This window comes from Sus scrofa, chromosome 3 (assembly GCF_000003025.6).
Source record: "Sus scrofa isolate TJ Tabasco breed Duroc chromosome 3, Sscrofa11.1, whole genome shotgun sequence".
NCBI classification, from domain to species: Eukaryota; Metazoa; Chordata; class Mammalia; order Artiodactyla; family Suidae; genus Sus; species Sus scrofa.
The window spans coordinates 97,803,745-97,819,696 of NC_010445.4; positions in this window are offsets into that span (position 1 = coordinate 97,803,745).

Consider the following 15,952-nt stretch of genomic DNA (forward strand, 5'->3'; position numbering starts at 1 on the left):
TCTTTTCTGAGGAGATGTTCATTTGTGCTGGATATTAGATTCCAGTTATAAGTGATACCATATGGTATTTGTCTTTGTCTTTCTGGCTCATTTCACTCAGGATGAGATTCTCTAGTTCCAACCATGTTGCTGCAAAAGGCATTATGTCATTCTTTTTTATGGCTGAGTAGTATTCCATGGAGAACAGTTTGGAGATACCTTAGAAATCTATACATAGAACTACCACATGACCCCGCAATCCCACTCTTGGGCATCTATCTGGACAAAACTCTACTTAAAAGAGACACATGCACCCGCATGTTCATTGCAGCACTATTCACAATAGCCAGGACATGGAAACAACCCAAATGTCCATCGACAGATTCAGAAGATGTGGTATATATACACAATGGAATACTTCTCTTTCTTTCTTTTGTCCTGCCCACAGCTTGTGGAAGTTCCTGGGCCAGGGATCGAACCCAAGTCGCAGCAGTGACAATGCTGAGTCCTTAACCACTAGGCTACTAGGGAACTCCCCACATATGTCTCTTCTTGTTATATCATAAATCAAGTAATGTTAGTTAATACAAATGAGAATTCACTTTAATAACAGTGCTCTTTAGTTTTTTGTTTTTTCTTTTTATGGCCACACCTAAAGCATATGGAAGTTCCTGGGCTAGGGGTTGAAGTGGAGATGCAGCTGTTGCCTATGCCACAGCCACAGCAACGCCAGGTCCAAACTGCACCTGTGACCTGTACTGCAGCTTGCATTGGTGCTGGATCCTTAACCCACTGAGCGAGGCCAGGGATCGAACCCAGATCCTCAAGGATACTAGTCAAGTTCTTTACACACAGTACCACATAGGAACTCCCAAGACGGTGCTCTTTAGGATTTTAATTTCTGTCTTTTTTTTTTTTTTTTTGGCTGTCCTGTGCATATGGAGTTCCCAGGCCAGGGATCAGATCTGAGCCATGGTTGCAATCCACTGTGCTGGGCCAGGGATCGAACCTGCGTCCCAGGGCTCCTGAAATGTGGCTGATCCTGTTGTGCCACAGCAAGAACTCCTAGGATTAAAATCTTGATTCTTGTTGGTCAAATGACCAGGCTGTTTTCTTTTGCTGTCCTCATTGGACCTGGAATACTAGAGACTTCAAATCTTTGTGAGACCTAAACAAACCATTCTGCTGCTCAAAGAATGAGGCTTTCCAGGTCAGATATCTGTTGTCAGATACCAGCTGTTGCCAGGAGTTCCCTTGTGGTGCAACAGGTTAAGGACTTGGTGTTATCACTGGCAGCTGCTCAAGTCACTGCTGAGGGTTTGATCTCTGGCCCAAGAATTTCTGCATGCGGCAATTACAGCCAAAGAAAACAAAAGCAAAAACCCAGCTGTTGACAGGTAGTCAAGCAAGAAATGGACAGAGAGGTCTTGGTGTTGAGTGCCACTCTCTTCACACTTGGGTCTGGAACAGGAAGTTTTCAGGAAGATTCTAAGGATGTCAGCCCAAGATCTGTATTCTCTGAGGACCCACCCACAATCCCAGCCCCCACACAGAGCTGGGACCAAGGCCATGTTTATCATCTGGGACTCTGTTCCCCTGACCATAGTTGACTGGAGTAAGGGAAGGTCCCTGATTCAAGTGGGCCAGTTACTCAAGAATCTGTGGGTGGGACGGGTGCTTGGGAGTCTGTGTAATTTACCTAGAAGCACACACACATTTTGGAATGACGGGGTGCGGGGCAGCTAACTTCCTCATGGACGCAGAGAAAGTTCCATCTGCAGAGAAAGTAAAATAAAACAGGAACTATCAGTGTAGCCTCATCGAGAGAAAGAGAGAGTGATACACACACTGAAAACCCCCCCCAAGTGTCTGGCTTGGTACCTCACAGCCCCCCACTTTCATTCCCTCCTAAGGCCAGGTTTTTATTTTTTTGTGGAAGTTCCAGAGCTAGGGATGGAACTCATATCACAGCAGTGACAACACCAGGTCCTTAACCAGCTGAGCACCAGGGAACTCCTAAGGATAGTTTACTTTGTTGTTGTTTTTTGGCCACAACATCGGCATAGAAGTTCCCGGGCCAGGGATCAAATCCAAATATAGCTGCAGCAACACTATATTATTCTTAACCCACTGTGCTGTCCTGGGTTTTAAACCCAAGTTGCCACAGAGATGCCAGGACCTTAGCCTGCTGCACCACAGTGGGAACTCCAAGGCCAGTTTTATAAATGCCTAAGTTCTGTCTTCCTTTTTGCTAAGCCGACCTGAGCAGGCTTCTGTTGTTTACAAGCAGGGAGCCCTCATTAATTGACAGTAGCCATCTGGTAAGGGCCTCGATGGGAAAAGTGGCTAGAATAGCTATTACTGAGAAGACTTGGGAAATACTTAAATCCGATCAAAAGGCTGAAGTATATATCCTTAGGACTGAAATGGATTTAGTGAAAGCTGTAACCTAATCAACTGTTACCATGACTAAAGAAAGGATACTGAAGGACACAGGAGTCTAGTACAAAATGAGTGTTTGCAGTGTTTATTGAACAACTAAAACTAAAAGACAACCATCAAATTGGGGCCAAAAATTCACAACAAAGGGTAAAAACTTTTTCTACATATACCATAACTTTTTCTACATCTTTACCTCTCATTTGAGCTAAGGTCTACAAAGCTAACACCTAATATTGGCTGTCATGGGCATTGTTTTGTCCATCCACATCTGGAGCCCCCTTCCTCCTTCTCTGGACTCACCCCCTGATGACTGGACAGGGCATGCGAGGCACTCCAGACCAATCATATTCCTCTCATGGAATTTAAACATTTTTAGCTAGAGAGAGGGAGGAAGGTACAGCTCTTTTCTGGGGGTAGATGTGAGGCTTGGAATCTGACTTGGCAGACAAAAATTCAGCTGAGCAGAAGACGCCACACTTCAGCAGGTAGCAAAGATGCAGATAATGCAGAGAAAAAGTGGCATCTGAGTTACCTCTGAGGCCAGCTGCCCTTGTACTTCTCTCAGTTTGGTTACATGAGCTAATAAAGCCTCTGGTTGGGACACTTGTGCTGTGCTCGAACATGGGGCTTAAAGAACCACTATATACTCCTTTTTTTTTTTTTTTGTCTTTTTGCCATTTCTTGGGCTGCTCCCGCGGCATATGGAGGTTCCCAGGCTAGGGGTCGAGTCGGAGCTGCAGCCACCAGCCTACGCCAGAGCCACAGCACGCGGGATCCGAGCCGCAACCTACACCACAGCTCACGACAAGGCCGGATCGTTAACCCACTGAGCAAGGGCAGGGACCGAACCTGCAACCTCATGGTTCCTAGTCGGATTCGTTAACCACTGCGCCACGACGGGAACTCCCCACTATATTCCTAATCATTCGGTTGCCACTGAGGCAGGATTGTTTGTGCTACTGTTTTATATTTATATATATACACACACACACATATAGATATAAATCTGTTCTGTTTATGTTACTGTTTTATACACATTATATATATAATAGTATATGTATATATTATATGTGATAGTGTATGTATACATTATATGTGATAGTGTATGTATACATTATATGTGATAGTGTATGTATACATTATATATGATAGTATATGTACACATTATATGATAGTATATGTATACATTATATATGATAGTATATGTATACATTATATATGATAGTATATGTATACATTATGTAGTATATGTATACATTATATATAATAGTATATGTACACATTATATAAATAGTATATGTATACATTGTATATAGTATATGTATACATTATATATATAATAGTATATGTATACATTATATATTTAGCTGCCCTCCCGCGGCTTGGGCCAGGGATCCAACCTGCACCACAGCAGTGGCCTGAGCTGCTACAGTGACAACACTGGGTTTTTCCCACTGCACCACAAAGGAACTCCCCGGGCTACTGATATTTTGAACTTTGTGTGTTATATGCAACTGGACCTAATCCTTCATCAAGTAACCTAAGGTGGGAAATCCCTGGTGGCTCAGCGGGTTAAGGATCTGGTATTGTCATTGCTGTGGCTCTGGTTGCTGCTATGGTGCAAGGTTCAATCCCTGGCTGGGGAACTTCCACATGCCTCTGGCCTGTACTACTCCCCCCCGCCACCGCCCCCACCAAAAAAAAGAACTTGGGGACACTGGAGTGTATTAGTTAGAGTCTGTGATGGGTCCATTTCTAGGCTGACTGGAGTAAATTGGGAATGGGAATTGGGAAATGGGAATTGGCTCCTCACCTTCAGAATTCTCCCAAACTTGCTAGGACCTTCCACCAAGCAAATTGAGTAGAGAGACTTCATCTGAGCTGTCTCTGAAAGAGGTGTTCCTCTTAACTTTTGACATTTCATTGAGGGCAAGGCTTCAGGTTTCCTATAAAAAGGCCCGTGCTTTGGAGTTCCCTCATGGCTTAGTGGGTTAAAGATCTGGTGGTGTCACTTCTGTGGCTCTGGTTACAGCTGTGGTGCCAGTTTGATCCAGGAAATTTTGCCTGCCTTAGAAAAAAAAAAAAAAAAGGCTCTTGCTTCTGTTTCCCCATCTCAGGAGATCACCTAGAGTCTAGTCTAGACTACCATTCCCCGATAATGTGAGCCACATATGCAATTAAAATTTTTCTAGGAGTTCTCTTGTGACACAGTGGGTTAAGATTCTAGCATTGTTACTTGTCCCTGCAGCGGCTTGGGCAGCTGCTGTGGTGTGAGTTCAGTCCTTGGCCCAGGATCTTCTACATGGTGCCAGCATGGCCAAAAAAGAAAAAAAGAAAAAATTAAAAAAAATTCTAGGAGCTGCATAAACAAAAATAGAAAGAGGTTAAAATCAATTTTTTTGTTCTGTTTTGTTTTGCTTTTGAGGGTCATACCTGCAGCTTATGGAAGTTCCCAGGCTAGGGGTCAAATCGGAGCTACAGCTGCTGGCCTACACCATAGCCACAGCAATGCCAGATCCGAGCCCCATCCATGATGTACATCACAGCTCACGGCAATGCCAGATCCTTAACTACTGAGCGAGGCCAGGGATCGAACCTGCCTTTTTAATGGATACTAGTCAGATTTGTTTCCCCTCTGCCACAACGGGAACTCCCTAAGGTCAATTTTAATAATATGGTTTACTTAACCCAGATATACAAAGTATATCATTTTCAATGCAATCGACATAAACAGAATTATTAAATATTATACTGTACCAAATGTAATCTAGGTAAAAATAATTGAGATAGTTTACATTCCCTTTTTTGTTCCAAGTCTTTGAAATCCAGTGTGTATTTTATAGTTACAGTGCATCTCAGTATGAGCTAGCCACATTTTAAGTATTCGGCAGTCCCATATGGCTATGTAAGTGCCATATTGCATAGAACAAGTCCAAACTCTGCCTATTCTCTCCTAAGCCAGCCAGTTCCATATTCTTGTCTCTGGTTGTAATCTCATTGTGAGGTTATTGTCTCTTTGCCTGAATCCTTTGGATTGATGCATTTTTTGGAGTGCTTTAAAAGCTTTTAGACCTTTGCCTCATGGTCCATGTAGTTATGGACCAACCCATATCCATTCTTTGCCTGGTTTCAATGAGCCCAGTTGTTTGAAAGAGAAGTTCAGAGGAGTGAAGTTCCCTAGATGCTTCCCAAATACCTGGCCAATCCTTCACATGGCCAGTTTCTCACGACTGTTACCTGGTGCTAAGAGTTAAGATCTTTTGGAGTTCCTGTCGTTGCTCAGCGGTAACGAAACTGATTAATATACATGAGGACTCAGGTTTGATCCCTGGTTTCCCTTAGGTGATTTTCCTAAGATCATATAGCTAATGATTGATAAAGTTAAGATCTTTTTTTTCTTTTGGCCGAGCCCTCAGCATGTGAAAGTTCCTGGGCCAGGGACTGAATCCATGCGACAGCAGCAACCCAAGCCACTGCAGTGACAATGCTGGATCCTTAACCTACGGCACTACAAAAGAACTCCATAAGAGTTAAAATCTTGAACAAGAAACAGAGTGGGAGGTAGAAACACCCAAGGAGTGAGTTTATTCTTGATGTCAATCACTTGGGAAACTGGCAAGTCCTCAAATTAGAAATAAAAACTGGGCTACAGGCAAGGTAAAGGCAGAAGGGCCTTTTCTCTCTTGGCCTGCAGTGGCCAAGGGCAGGAGGTTATTACACAGCCCTTGGCACCTAAAGATAGATGAGGCCCTGAAGCATGAGGCTGATGAAGTTGTGATAATTCCTGTGGGTAGAGCAGTAACCTTCAAACTGTCCTATTAAGTTTCCAGTTTGTGGAGCTCCTCTGAGGGCTGCCTGGAGTAATATACAGGGGGAGCAAAGGGTAGTACTCCAAGCTTCTTTTCAACCTGAACAGGGCATCTTTTATCTATTTAAACATTAAAGTTTTATATTGTCTTTCTTTTTCTTCTTTTTTGGCCATACCTCAGCATGTAAAATTCTCCAGGCCAGGGATCCAACCCACACTACAGCAGCGACCTGAACTGCTGCAATGACAATGCCAGAGCCTTATCTTACTATGCCACAAGGGAACTCCTTTTGTTGTTGTTGTTGTTGTTGTTGCTATTTCTTGGGCCGCTCCTGCGGCATATGGAGGTTCCCAGGCTGTAGCCACCGGCCTACGCCAGGGCCACAGCAACGTGGGATCCGAGCCGCGTCTGCAACCTACACCACAGCTCACGGCAACGCCGGATCCTTAACCCACTGAGCAAGGGCAGGGACCGAACCCGCAACCTCATGGTTCCTAGTCGGATTCGTTAACCACTGCGCCACGACGGGAACTCCTGAGCCTTTCATTTTTTAAATGGCTCCACTACCTAGTGAGTTGCCTGGTGACGCAGTGGGTCAAGTATCTGGAGTCGTCACTGCTGAGGCACGGGTTTGAGCTCTAGCCAAGGAACTTCCCCATGGCATGGGTGTGGCGAAAAAAAAAAAAAAGCAAACCAAAAACACAAAATGATTGAAAATAGCTAAAATAGATGGAAAAAACATGCTCGGAGAAGGTAGGTGATTTTCCTAAGATCATATAGCTAATGATTGATAAAGCTAGGATTCAAATGGCCAGATCTATATCCTAAAGCTAATCCTTCTACAAGAGAAATAGGCAATTTCTTTGGCTGGCTGTAAAGACATTTGCTGCCTAGAGAGTAATGAAAGCTCATGCTATTTCAAGGAAGGATGGATTTTTTTTTTTTTTTTTTTTGTCTTTTTGCTTTTTCTAGGGCCGCTTCCCGCGGCATATGGAGGTTCCCAGGCTAGGGGTCAAATCGGAGCTGTAGCCGCCGGCCTACACCAGAGCCACAGCAACGCGGGATCCGAGCCACGTCTGCAGCCTACACCACAGCTCAGGGCAACGCCAGATCGTTAACCCACTGAGCAAGGGCAGGGATCGAACCCGCAACCTCATGGTTTCTAGTCGGATTCGTTAACCACTGTGCCATGATGGGAACTCCAGAAGGATGGATCTTTTAACATATGGTGATAGTATTCAGGCGTTATGCACTCCTGCTGAGAATGAAGCACTCACTAACTAGTAGAGGAGGAGTGCCCTGATGGCTTAGCAGGTTAAGGATCAGACATTGTCACTGTAGTAGCTCTGGTCACCTGGTCGCTGCTGTAGCAAGGGTTCAGTTCAATCCCTGGCCTACAAACTTCTGTATGCCGTGAGCATAACCCCCAAACAAAACAACACAAAAACAAATGAAAAACAGCAGGAGTTCCCATTGTGGCTCAGGAGGTTATGAACCCAATTAGTGTCCATGGGGATGTGGGTTTGATCCCTGGCCTCACTCAGTGGGCTAAGGATCCAGTGTTGCTATAATCTGTGGTATAGGTTATAGACAGCTTGGATCCCACATTGCTGTAGCTGTGGCGTAGGCCGGCAACTGCAGCTCTGATTTAACCCTTAGCTTGGAAACTTCCATATGCCAAGGGTGTGGGCTTAAAAAGAAAAAAAAAAAAAAAAAGAGGAGAGGAAGACTTGGGACTTCACAAGAGAATTCTGATATTTTATTTATCAAGAAATGGCACTTTTGGACTTCCTTTGTGGCTCAGTGGGTTAAAAGAACTCGACATAGTGTCCATGAAGAGGCAAGTTCCATCCATGGCTTCGCTCAGTGGGTTGAGGATCTGGCGTTAGATGTGGCTGGGATCTGTTGTGGCTGTGGTGTAGGCCTGTAGCTACAGCTCCGATTCAACCCCTAGCCTGGGAACTTCCATATGCCACAGGTTTGGCCATAAAAAGAAAAAAAAACCCCAAAACCCAGCACTTTTTTATGAAAAAGAAAAATTGTTTGTAATATGTGATAAGACTGAACTTTGAGTTAACATACATTCTCTGGGCTCTTTAAGCCTCTATTATCTGTCTGCCTACCTACAACTCCTGGGAGGCCAAGAGGACTTACGCCTTAAAGCGTTCACAGCTGCAGGTGAACATAGTCTCAGGACCACATCCAACTGTTCTCCTTCCAATCCAAACACTCAAACATGTGTTTTCAGTAAAGAGAAGGAAGGAAGAAAAGGAAGGACAGAGAGAAGAAGGGAGGCAGGCAGGAAGGGAGGGAGTAGATGGAATGACTCACAGGAGACAAAATTAGGCAGGGCTTCTCTGCGTTCCTCTGACACGCTAAGCATGTCGCTGCCTCAGGGCCTTTGCACCCCTCCTTCACTGAAGTTTTTTGTTTGTTTTGCTTTTTAGGGCTGCATCTGCAGCATATGGAGGTTCCCAGGCTATGGGTTTAATCGGAGCTACAACTGCTGGCCTACACTACAGCCAAAGCAACGCTGGATCCTTAACCCACGGAGCAGGGTCAGGGATCGAACCCTCAACCTCATGGTTCCTAGTTGGATTCGTTTCCACCGCACCACAATGGGAACTCTGACTGAAGTTTTTGCTGAATGCAGAAGCCTTCCTTGACCACTCTATCTAAAAGAGCAAGCCAGCACACTGACCCTGCTTTTTCTTCATAGCCCTCATCAGTGTCTAACATGCTATATACTTATTTTAAGAAAAGTATTATTACATTTTATTTCACATTTTTTTTTTTTTTGGCCATGCTGGCAGCATGCAGAAGTTCCCAGGTCAGGGACCGAACCCATGCCACAGCAGCAAATCAAGCCTCTGCACTAGCAGTGCCAGATCCTTAACCCACTGCACCAGAGGCAAACTCCACAGTTTTGACTACTGGCAGGATTTTATATAATTACTTTTTTTAAAAAATATGGCTAGACCTAGAGCATACTGTGGTTCCCGGGCTAGGGGCCAAATTGAAGCTACAGCTGGGGCCTATGCCACAGCCACAGCAACATGGGATCCAAGCTGAACCATATCTGTGACTTACACTGCAGCTTGTGGCAACAAAGAGCAAGGCCAGGGATCTAACCCAAATCTTCATGGAGACAAGATTGAAGCCACAGCAAGAACACATCATTTCCTTTTCTCCCCTAGAACAAAAGCTCCCAAGCTACATATACTTCATTTTGTTTATTGTACTTTCAGATAACAGAACAGTGCCCAGCACATAGTAATTTCTCAATAAATGTTACATGAAGGAGTGAATAAAATGAATCATGATCCAGACACAGTGTGGGTTTGGAAAAAAATTCTTGCACAGGCCATCTTTCTTTCCTTTCTTCCTTTTTTGGGGGCCACACTCGTGGCATGCAGAAGTTCCCAGACCAAGGATCCAACTTGTGCCACAGCAGCAACTCGAGCCACTGCAGTGACAAAACCCGCATACTTAACCTGCTGTGTCACCAGGGAACTCCCCAGGCCAACCTTCAGTGTACCCAGAGATGAGGGTGAATGTGCCTGTCCTCAGGGTGCCTGTCCTTTGTCTGGGTTCACATGGCAGAGCACGCTGAGTGTTGGCAGAGCCAAGAGACATTCCAAGGAATGAGTTAGTCACCTTGGCAGGACCCTGGAGGCCTTCAGAGAATTGTGGGTCACAGGCAGAGCCACGAATCCTGGCCTCACCCAAAAGGACAAACAACCAACTATGGAGGTTGGCAGTCACCTTTGCACCTGTCTTTCTCTGGGTGATAGAACGCCTGGGTATCACATTCGTGTTATCATTGGTTCTGGGCAATGGTTTCTAGGTCTGGGTAGGTTTATCTGGTTGTGGACTTCTTTAGATGATATTTGGAGTCCTGGAACTCAGGCGGGCTGGGAAAACCTGGATTGATATGGCAGTTCTTTCTCTGTGGTAAAGGAGGGATTGACATTGAAATGTAGAACTAATAGGACTTCATGCACCTGCCATGCTGCCATGCCTTACTCTCAAGAGACCCAAGAGGGTTCAGGCTTTGGTAATTCAATTGTATGTCATAGAGTTAGGGGCCTTCAGGTTGAAAGTTAGCCTTTAGACCTGGAAGGTGGCCTTAGTGCAGGTGCTGCCTCTTTTTTTTTCTTTTTTCTTTTCTTGTTTTTTTGCTTTTTAGGCGCACACCTGTGGCATATGGAGGTTCTTTGGCTAGGGGTCAAATCAGAGTTGTAGCCGCTGGAGGTTCTAAGGATAGGGGTTGAGTCAGAGTTGTAGCCGCTGGTCTACACCACAGCCACAGCAATGCCAGGTCAAGACATGTCTGCGACCTACGCCTCAGCTCATGGCAATGCCAGAACCAACTGAGTGGGGCCAGGGATCAAACTTGCATCCTCTTGGATACTAGTCAGATTCATTTCTGCTGAGCCACAATGGGAACTTCTTCTTCTTCTTCTTTTTTATTTTTAATAATAATGACCATATAGTTATTCATTTGTTTTTCTCTTCCACCATTACCAAAATATAAAGCTTTAGGGTTTTAGTGCTTGCTGATTCTTAGAGAGAGACCATAGCACCATCCCACATGCTGTGGGCATGGCCAGAACAATAAAACCCAAAAAACAAAACAAAATTAAAAGAACAAGGAAGCTGATTTCCCTCTTGTATAACATCAAAGATGAGTGTTTAGGTCAGCAGCTAACTCAGCTTGTTATGGTCTTTTAGGGGTCAGGTTCTTTCTTCTTGTGGTTCCTCCATCCCCTATGGCTTATCTCCCTGGTTGAAATGGGGGTCTTTGTCTTGTCTAGATTCCAGCAGCAAGGAGGAAGAGGAGACCCTGGGTCAGCGCACATTTAGCATTTTGAAGTCAGGTTCAAGGAATACAGATTCAACTATGAATCCCTTTAGGGTAAGGAGTAATTAAAAACTCATCTTTGCATCCCCAAATTCCCAGAGGCTAGCGCAGTAACTACATAGAGTACCTGATAAATATATGTTGAAGTTTGTGTTAATTAAAGTTCTTTTGATTGCAAGAAAAAAATTGAGAATTTAGTGGAAAGCTTCTCTAGATATGAAGGAGCTAAGTAATCAGATCTCAGAAAGAATAGGCTCTGGCATAGCTACAGGGACCTTGGCAGCCAGAGGTCACGGACACTTTCTCTAGGGCAGTACTCTGGATTCAGCTCCCCAAGCCCTCGGGCTTAATATTGATTCATTGAATGCTCCAGATTCACAGGCAGGAGAACGTGACTGTCCCAGGCTGGACCAGCTGTCAACCCTCATCAGCACGCCCCAGCCAGGAGCAGGGAGGAGACACAGAAATGACCCCTCGGTGCCACCCATATATTGAACCTGTTTCCAGAGAAGGGAAAACTGTCACAGGAATTACTATCCAAATACCTGGTCATACCCTGGTTCAGGAAGCTTTACAAGCTTACGTTTAAGTGCTGATGCCCAGCAGGGGAGGTGCAAAAACCAAAGAATAGGACAGGGCTATTCAAAGTAGCTGAGCCTTGGAAGTAGTTTTGAGATTGTGTACACGTTTGGAACACGCCTAGACAGTGGTAATCTTGGCAGAGTTCCAGCTTGCCATTTTATGCTTTGCAACATTCCCAGGAGGGAACTGCTACTAAAAGTGTCTCTAATACCCTTACCTTCCCTTTTTGAGACCTGTCATGAGCTCGCTACCCTGACCGGTGTTTGCATTTTTCTTGAAGCTCTACCATATTTATTTATTTATTGGCTGCTGCACCCACAGCACACAAAACATCCGGGGCCAGGGACTGAACCCATGCCACCATAGTGACCTGAGCCACAGCAGTGATGACGGTGGATTTTTATCCTCCTAGACCACCAGGGAATTCCCTCCAGTGCCCTGATTAAAGAATAAACTTTATTTTTAGAACAGTTTTAGGCTTATGAAAAATTTGAGAAAGAACAGAGAGTTTCCCATACACTGCACAATCAGTTTCTCCTGTTATTAACGCCTTGCCTGGTACATTTGTTACAATTAATGAACCAATATGATACATTATTATTGACTATAAGTTCATAGCTTATTCAGATTTCCTTAGTTTTTTAGCCTAATGTCCTTTTTTCTGTCCCTGGATCCCATCCAGGATACCATATTGCATTTCGTTGTCATGTCTCCTTAATCTCTCTTGGCTGTGACAATGTCTCAGACTTTCCTGGTTTTTGGTGACCTTGACAGTTTTGAGGGATACTTGTAGGGTCTTCTTAGAATGTCCCTCTATTGGAATTTGTCTGATATTTTTCTCATGATTAGATTGGGGTTGTGGGTTTTGGGAGGTGAAGCGCTATTCTCAGTACCTTGTATCATTGGTGATGTTGACCTTGATCATCTGGCTGGAGCAGTTTGCCAGTTTTTTCTACCTAAAGTTATTTTTCTTTTTCTTTTTCAAATTTTTTATTTATTTATTTTGTCTTTTCTAGGGCCGCACCCGTGGCACATGGAGGTTCCCAGGCTAGGGGTCTAACCGGAGCTGTAGCCACCGGCCTACGCCACAGGCGCAGCAACCTGGGATCTGAACCTTGTCTGTGACCTACACCACAGCTTACAGCAATGCCGGATCCTTAACCCACAAGAGAGGCCAGGGATCAAACCTGCAACCTCATGGTTACTAGTCGGGTTCGTTTACCACTGAGCCATGAGGGGAACTCCAAAAGTTACTCTTTTTTCCCACCTTTCTATACCACACCCTTTGCAAGGATGTCACCATGAACAACTTGCAGTTAAGGAGTGAGGAGTTATGTTCTACCTCCTTTGGGAATGGGGCACCTACACAAATTATCGGGAGATTTGTCTTTTCTCCTTATTTATTTATTTAATCCATCATTTATTTACATTAGTATGGACTCATGGATGTTTATTTCACTCTTGAGGTTATAATCTAATACTACTTTATTTTTTTGACTCCAGCTTGGGCCATTGAAAGCTCTTTCAGTTGACTTTTCTGTTGCTTTGAGATACCACCATCATTGTGATAGTTTCTGGTTTTTTTTTAGTCCTTCCTTACTTTGTAGCAGTATATGATACTTTAGGTTTATTGCGTATATTTTCTGTCCCAGCCCTAGAATCAGTCATTTTTCCATGGAGTCCTGGTTCCTTTTACTGGAGAATCATATTAGAAACCAAGTTCTGGGCACCAGGTGGGTTCAACAATATTTTCCTCCTTTACTATTTCCTGACCTAAGGTAAAGTGTACGACACATGTGCGTAGGCCGAATTTTGTTTCCATTTGACTTCTAATTTCTTTGTCTACTTTGCTCTCCATTCTCTCATTTCCTTCCTCTCTATATTTTAAAGCCGCTTAAATGGGCTTTGGCTGGACTGATGCCCACTAGATTTTTCAGTCACATTTACTGTTTCAAGTCTAGACATAAGCTCCTGCAGCCATTTTCTTCCTTCCTAAGAAAAGGGCATTGTCATTTGTAAAATAAAACTATTACATTTGCCTTGAGTTTGTAAGCCTGTAAAAATTAGGATTGTATAAAATCTTTGTTGGGGAAGGAGAGAAGAAGTCATCTGTATACCTAGAGCACTGGGTTGGGTGGGGACCCTACACCAGAAAAGGATTGAGTTTCATGAAGATATGTGTATTTTCTGTGCTTAATAGTAGTAATAATAATAATAAAACACCTGGACTGAAGGAAAGGGGAGCAGTATTTATGGCGTTTTTAATAATTTATCTTTGCTGCTGCCACCCTGAAAACCAAGCATAGCCAAAGTATCCCTCACCCTTCAATTTAACAAACACAGACGGATTTTACAGAGAGAGCTCTTATTTTTTTTAATTAAAAAAATTATTTTTTTATTTTTAGGGCTGCACCTGCTGCATATGGAGGTTGAGGTTCCCAGGCTAGGGGTCCAATTGGAGCTGTAGCTACCGGACTACACCACAGCTCACAGCAATGCCAGATCCTTAGCCCACTGAACAAGGCCGGGGATCGAACACGTAACCTCATGGTTCCTAGTTGGATTCGTTTCTGCTGTGCCATGATGGGAACTCCAGAAAGAGTTTTTAAAACACATGTGCGCACACACACGAAAATGTAAAAGTGTAGATTTTTTTTACAAATAATATAGAAATAGCGAGCTAGTGGTTGTGGTGTAGGCTGGCGACTACAGCTCGGATGCAACCCCTAGCCTGGGAACCTCCATATGCCAAGGGTGTGGCCCTGAAAATAGCAAAAAAAAAAAAAAAAAAAAGAAAGAAAAGAAATAGTGAGCTAACGGAATGCAGCTTTCTTATTCTAAAATAACTATGATATGCCCAATTGTCATTATTGCCGACCAGGGATTTCATAAGCTCTCACTCTGCCTTTCAACCTGAGGTGGAGGAAGAGGGCAGCGCTGCTGGGTCTGATGGCAGTCAGATCCTTCCAGGGCCTTCCGGGGCATGAGTCCCCATTTGCCCCTCGGACCAGCCTGGGCTGCCTGGCTCTCTTGGTACTCCTCTGGCCCTCTCAGCTTCTCCTAGTGCCCAGCCCACTGACTCCAGCGCTTCAAGTCGGCAGGGCCTAATAGTCTAATATTCCTGATGTTCCTCCTGGTAGCCCTCTTTCTCTGCCCTGGAGGTTCTGCTTTTCTCTGTCCTATATGGCTATCTATAGACTGCTTCTCAGCGTCCTCATAAGCCTGGTTAGACTCTTCCATGGAGCCAAGGCTCTGGCTATCTTTAGGTTCAGTGTCATCATTGGCTGGGTGACCTCTGAGGCCACTCCCTTCTTAACTTGGAGTCGACCCCCTTTCCAGGATGCTGTCACTGCTCTTTCCTTCCTATGCCTCCTAGTGGCCCTCTCAGGAAGGTTCATCTTTTAGCCTCTGAAATGCTCAGTTCTAATGATCATTGTTTTACCAAGAATATTGACCTACTCAAGTTCAATGATTATAAATCCTTTCTCAGTCAATTTTTTTTTTGCTTTTTAGGGCTGTATCCACGGCATAGTTCGTAGACTAGGAGTTGAATTGGAGCTGTAGGTGCCAGCCTACACCACAACCACAGCAACAGAGGATCTGAGTGCATCTGTGACCCACACTACAGCTCAAGGCAACGCCAGATCCTCAACCCACTTAGCTAGGCCAGGGATCAAACCCTCATCCTCAGGGATTGTTATACTGTGCCACAATGAGACACCAAATTCTTTTTTTTTTTTTTTTTTTTTTTTTTTTTTTGACTTCATGAGGCAAATGGAAGTTCCTGGGCCAGGGATCAAACCCATTGGATCCTCAACACACTGAGCCACCAGGGAACTCCCAGTCAAATTCTGAATAGGGACCAGTCTTCAAAGCAGTTCTTACTTTATCCCTTATAATCTCGCCAATCCCAGTTAGCTTTTTTTTTTTTCCCAGTTAGCTTTTAAAATATACATCACTACAGTTTAACATCCAAAAAATACCTTAAACGTCTAACAAGGTGCTTGCTAAGGTAGAGATGAAATGAGGTGTCCACTGAAGGTGTAGCTGGAAGTGCTAGCCTTTCCTGTGTGCCAAGTTGATTATTTAGCAGGTTAGAAGTGAGTGCAGAATAATTTTTTTTTTTTTTTTTTTTTTTTTTTTTGTCTTTTTAGAGCTGCACCAGCAGCATAGGAAGTTCCCAGGCTAGGTGCCGAATAAGAGCTACAGCTGCTGGCCTGCAGCACAGCCACAGCAACTTGGGATCCGAATGGCATCTATGACCTATACCACAGCT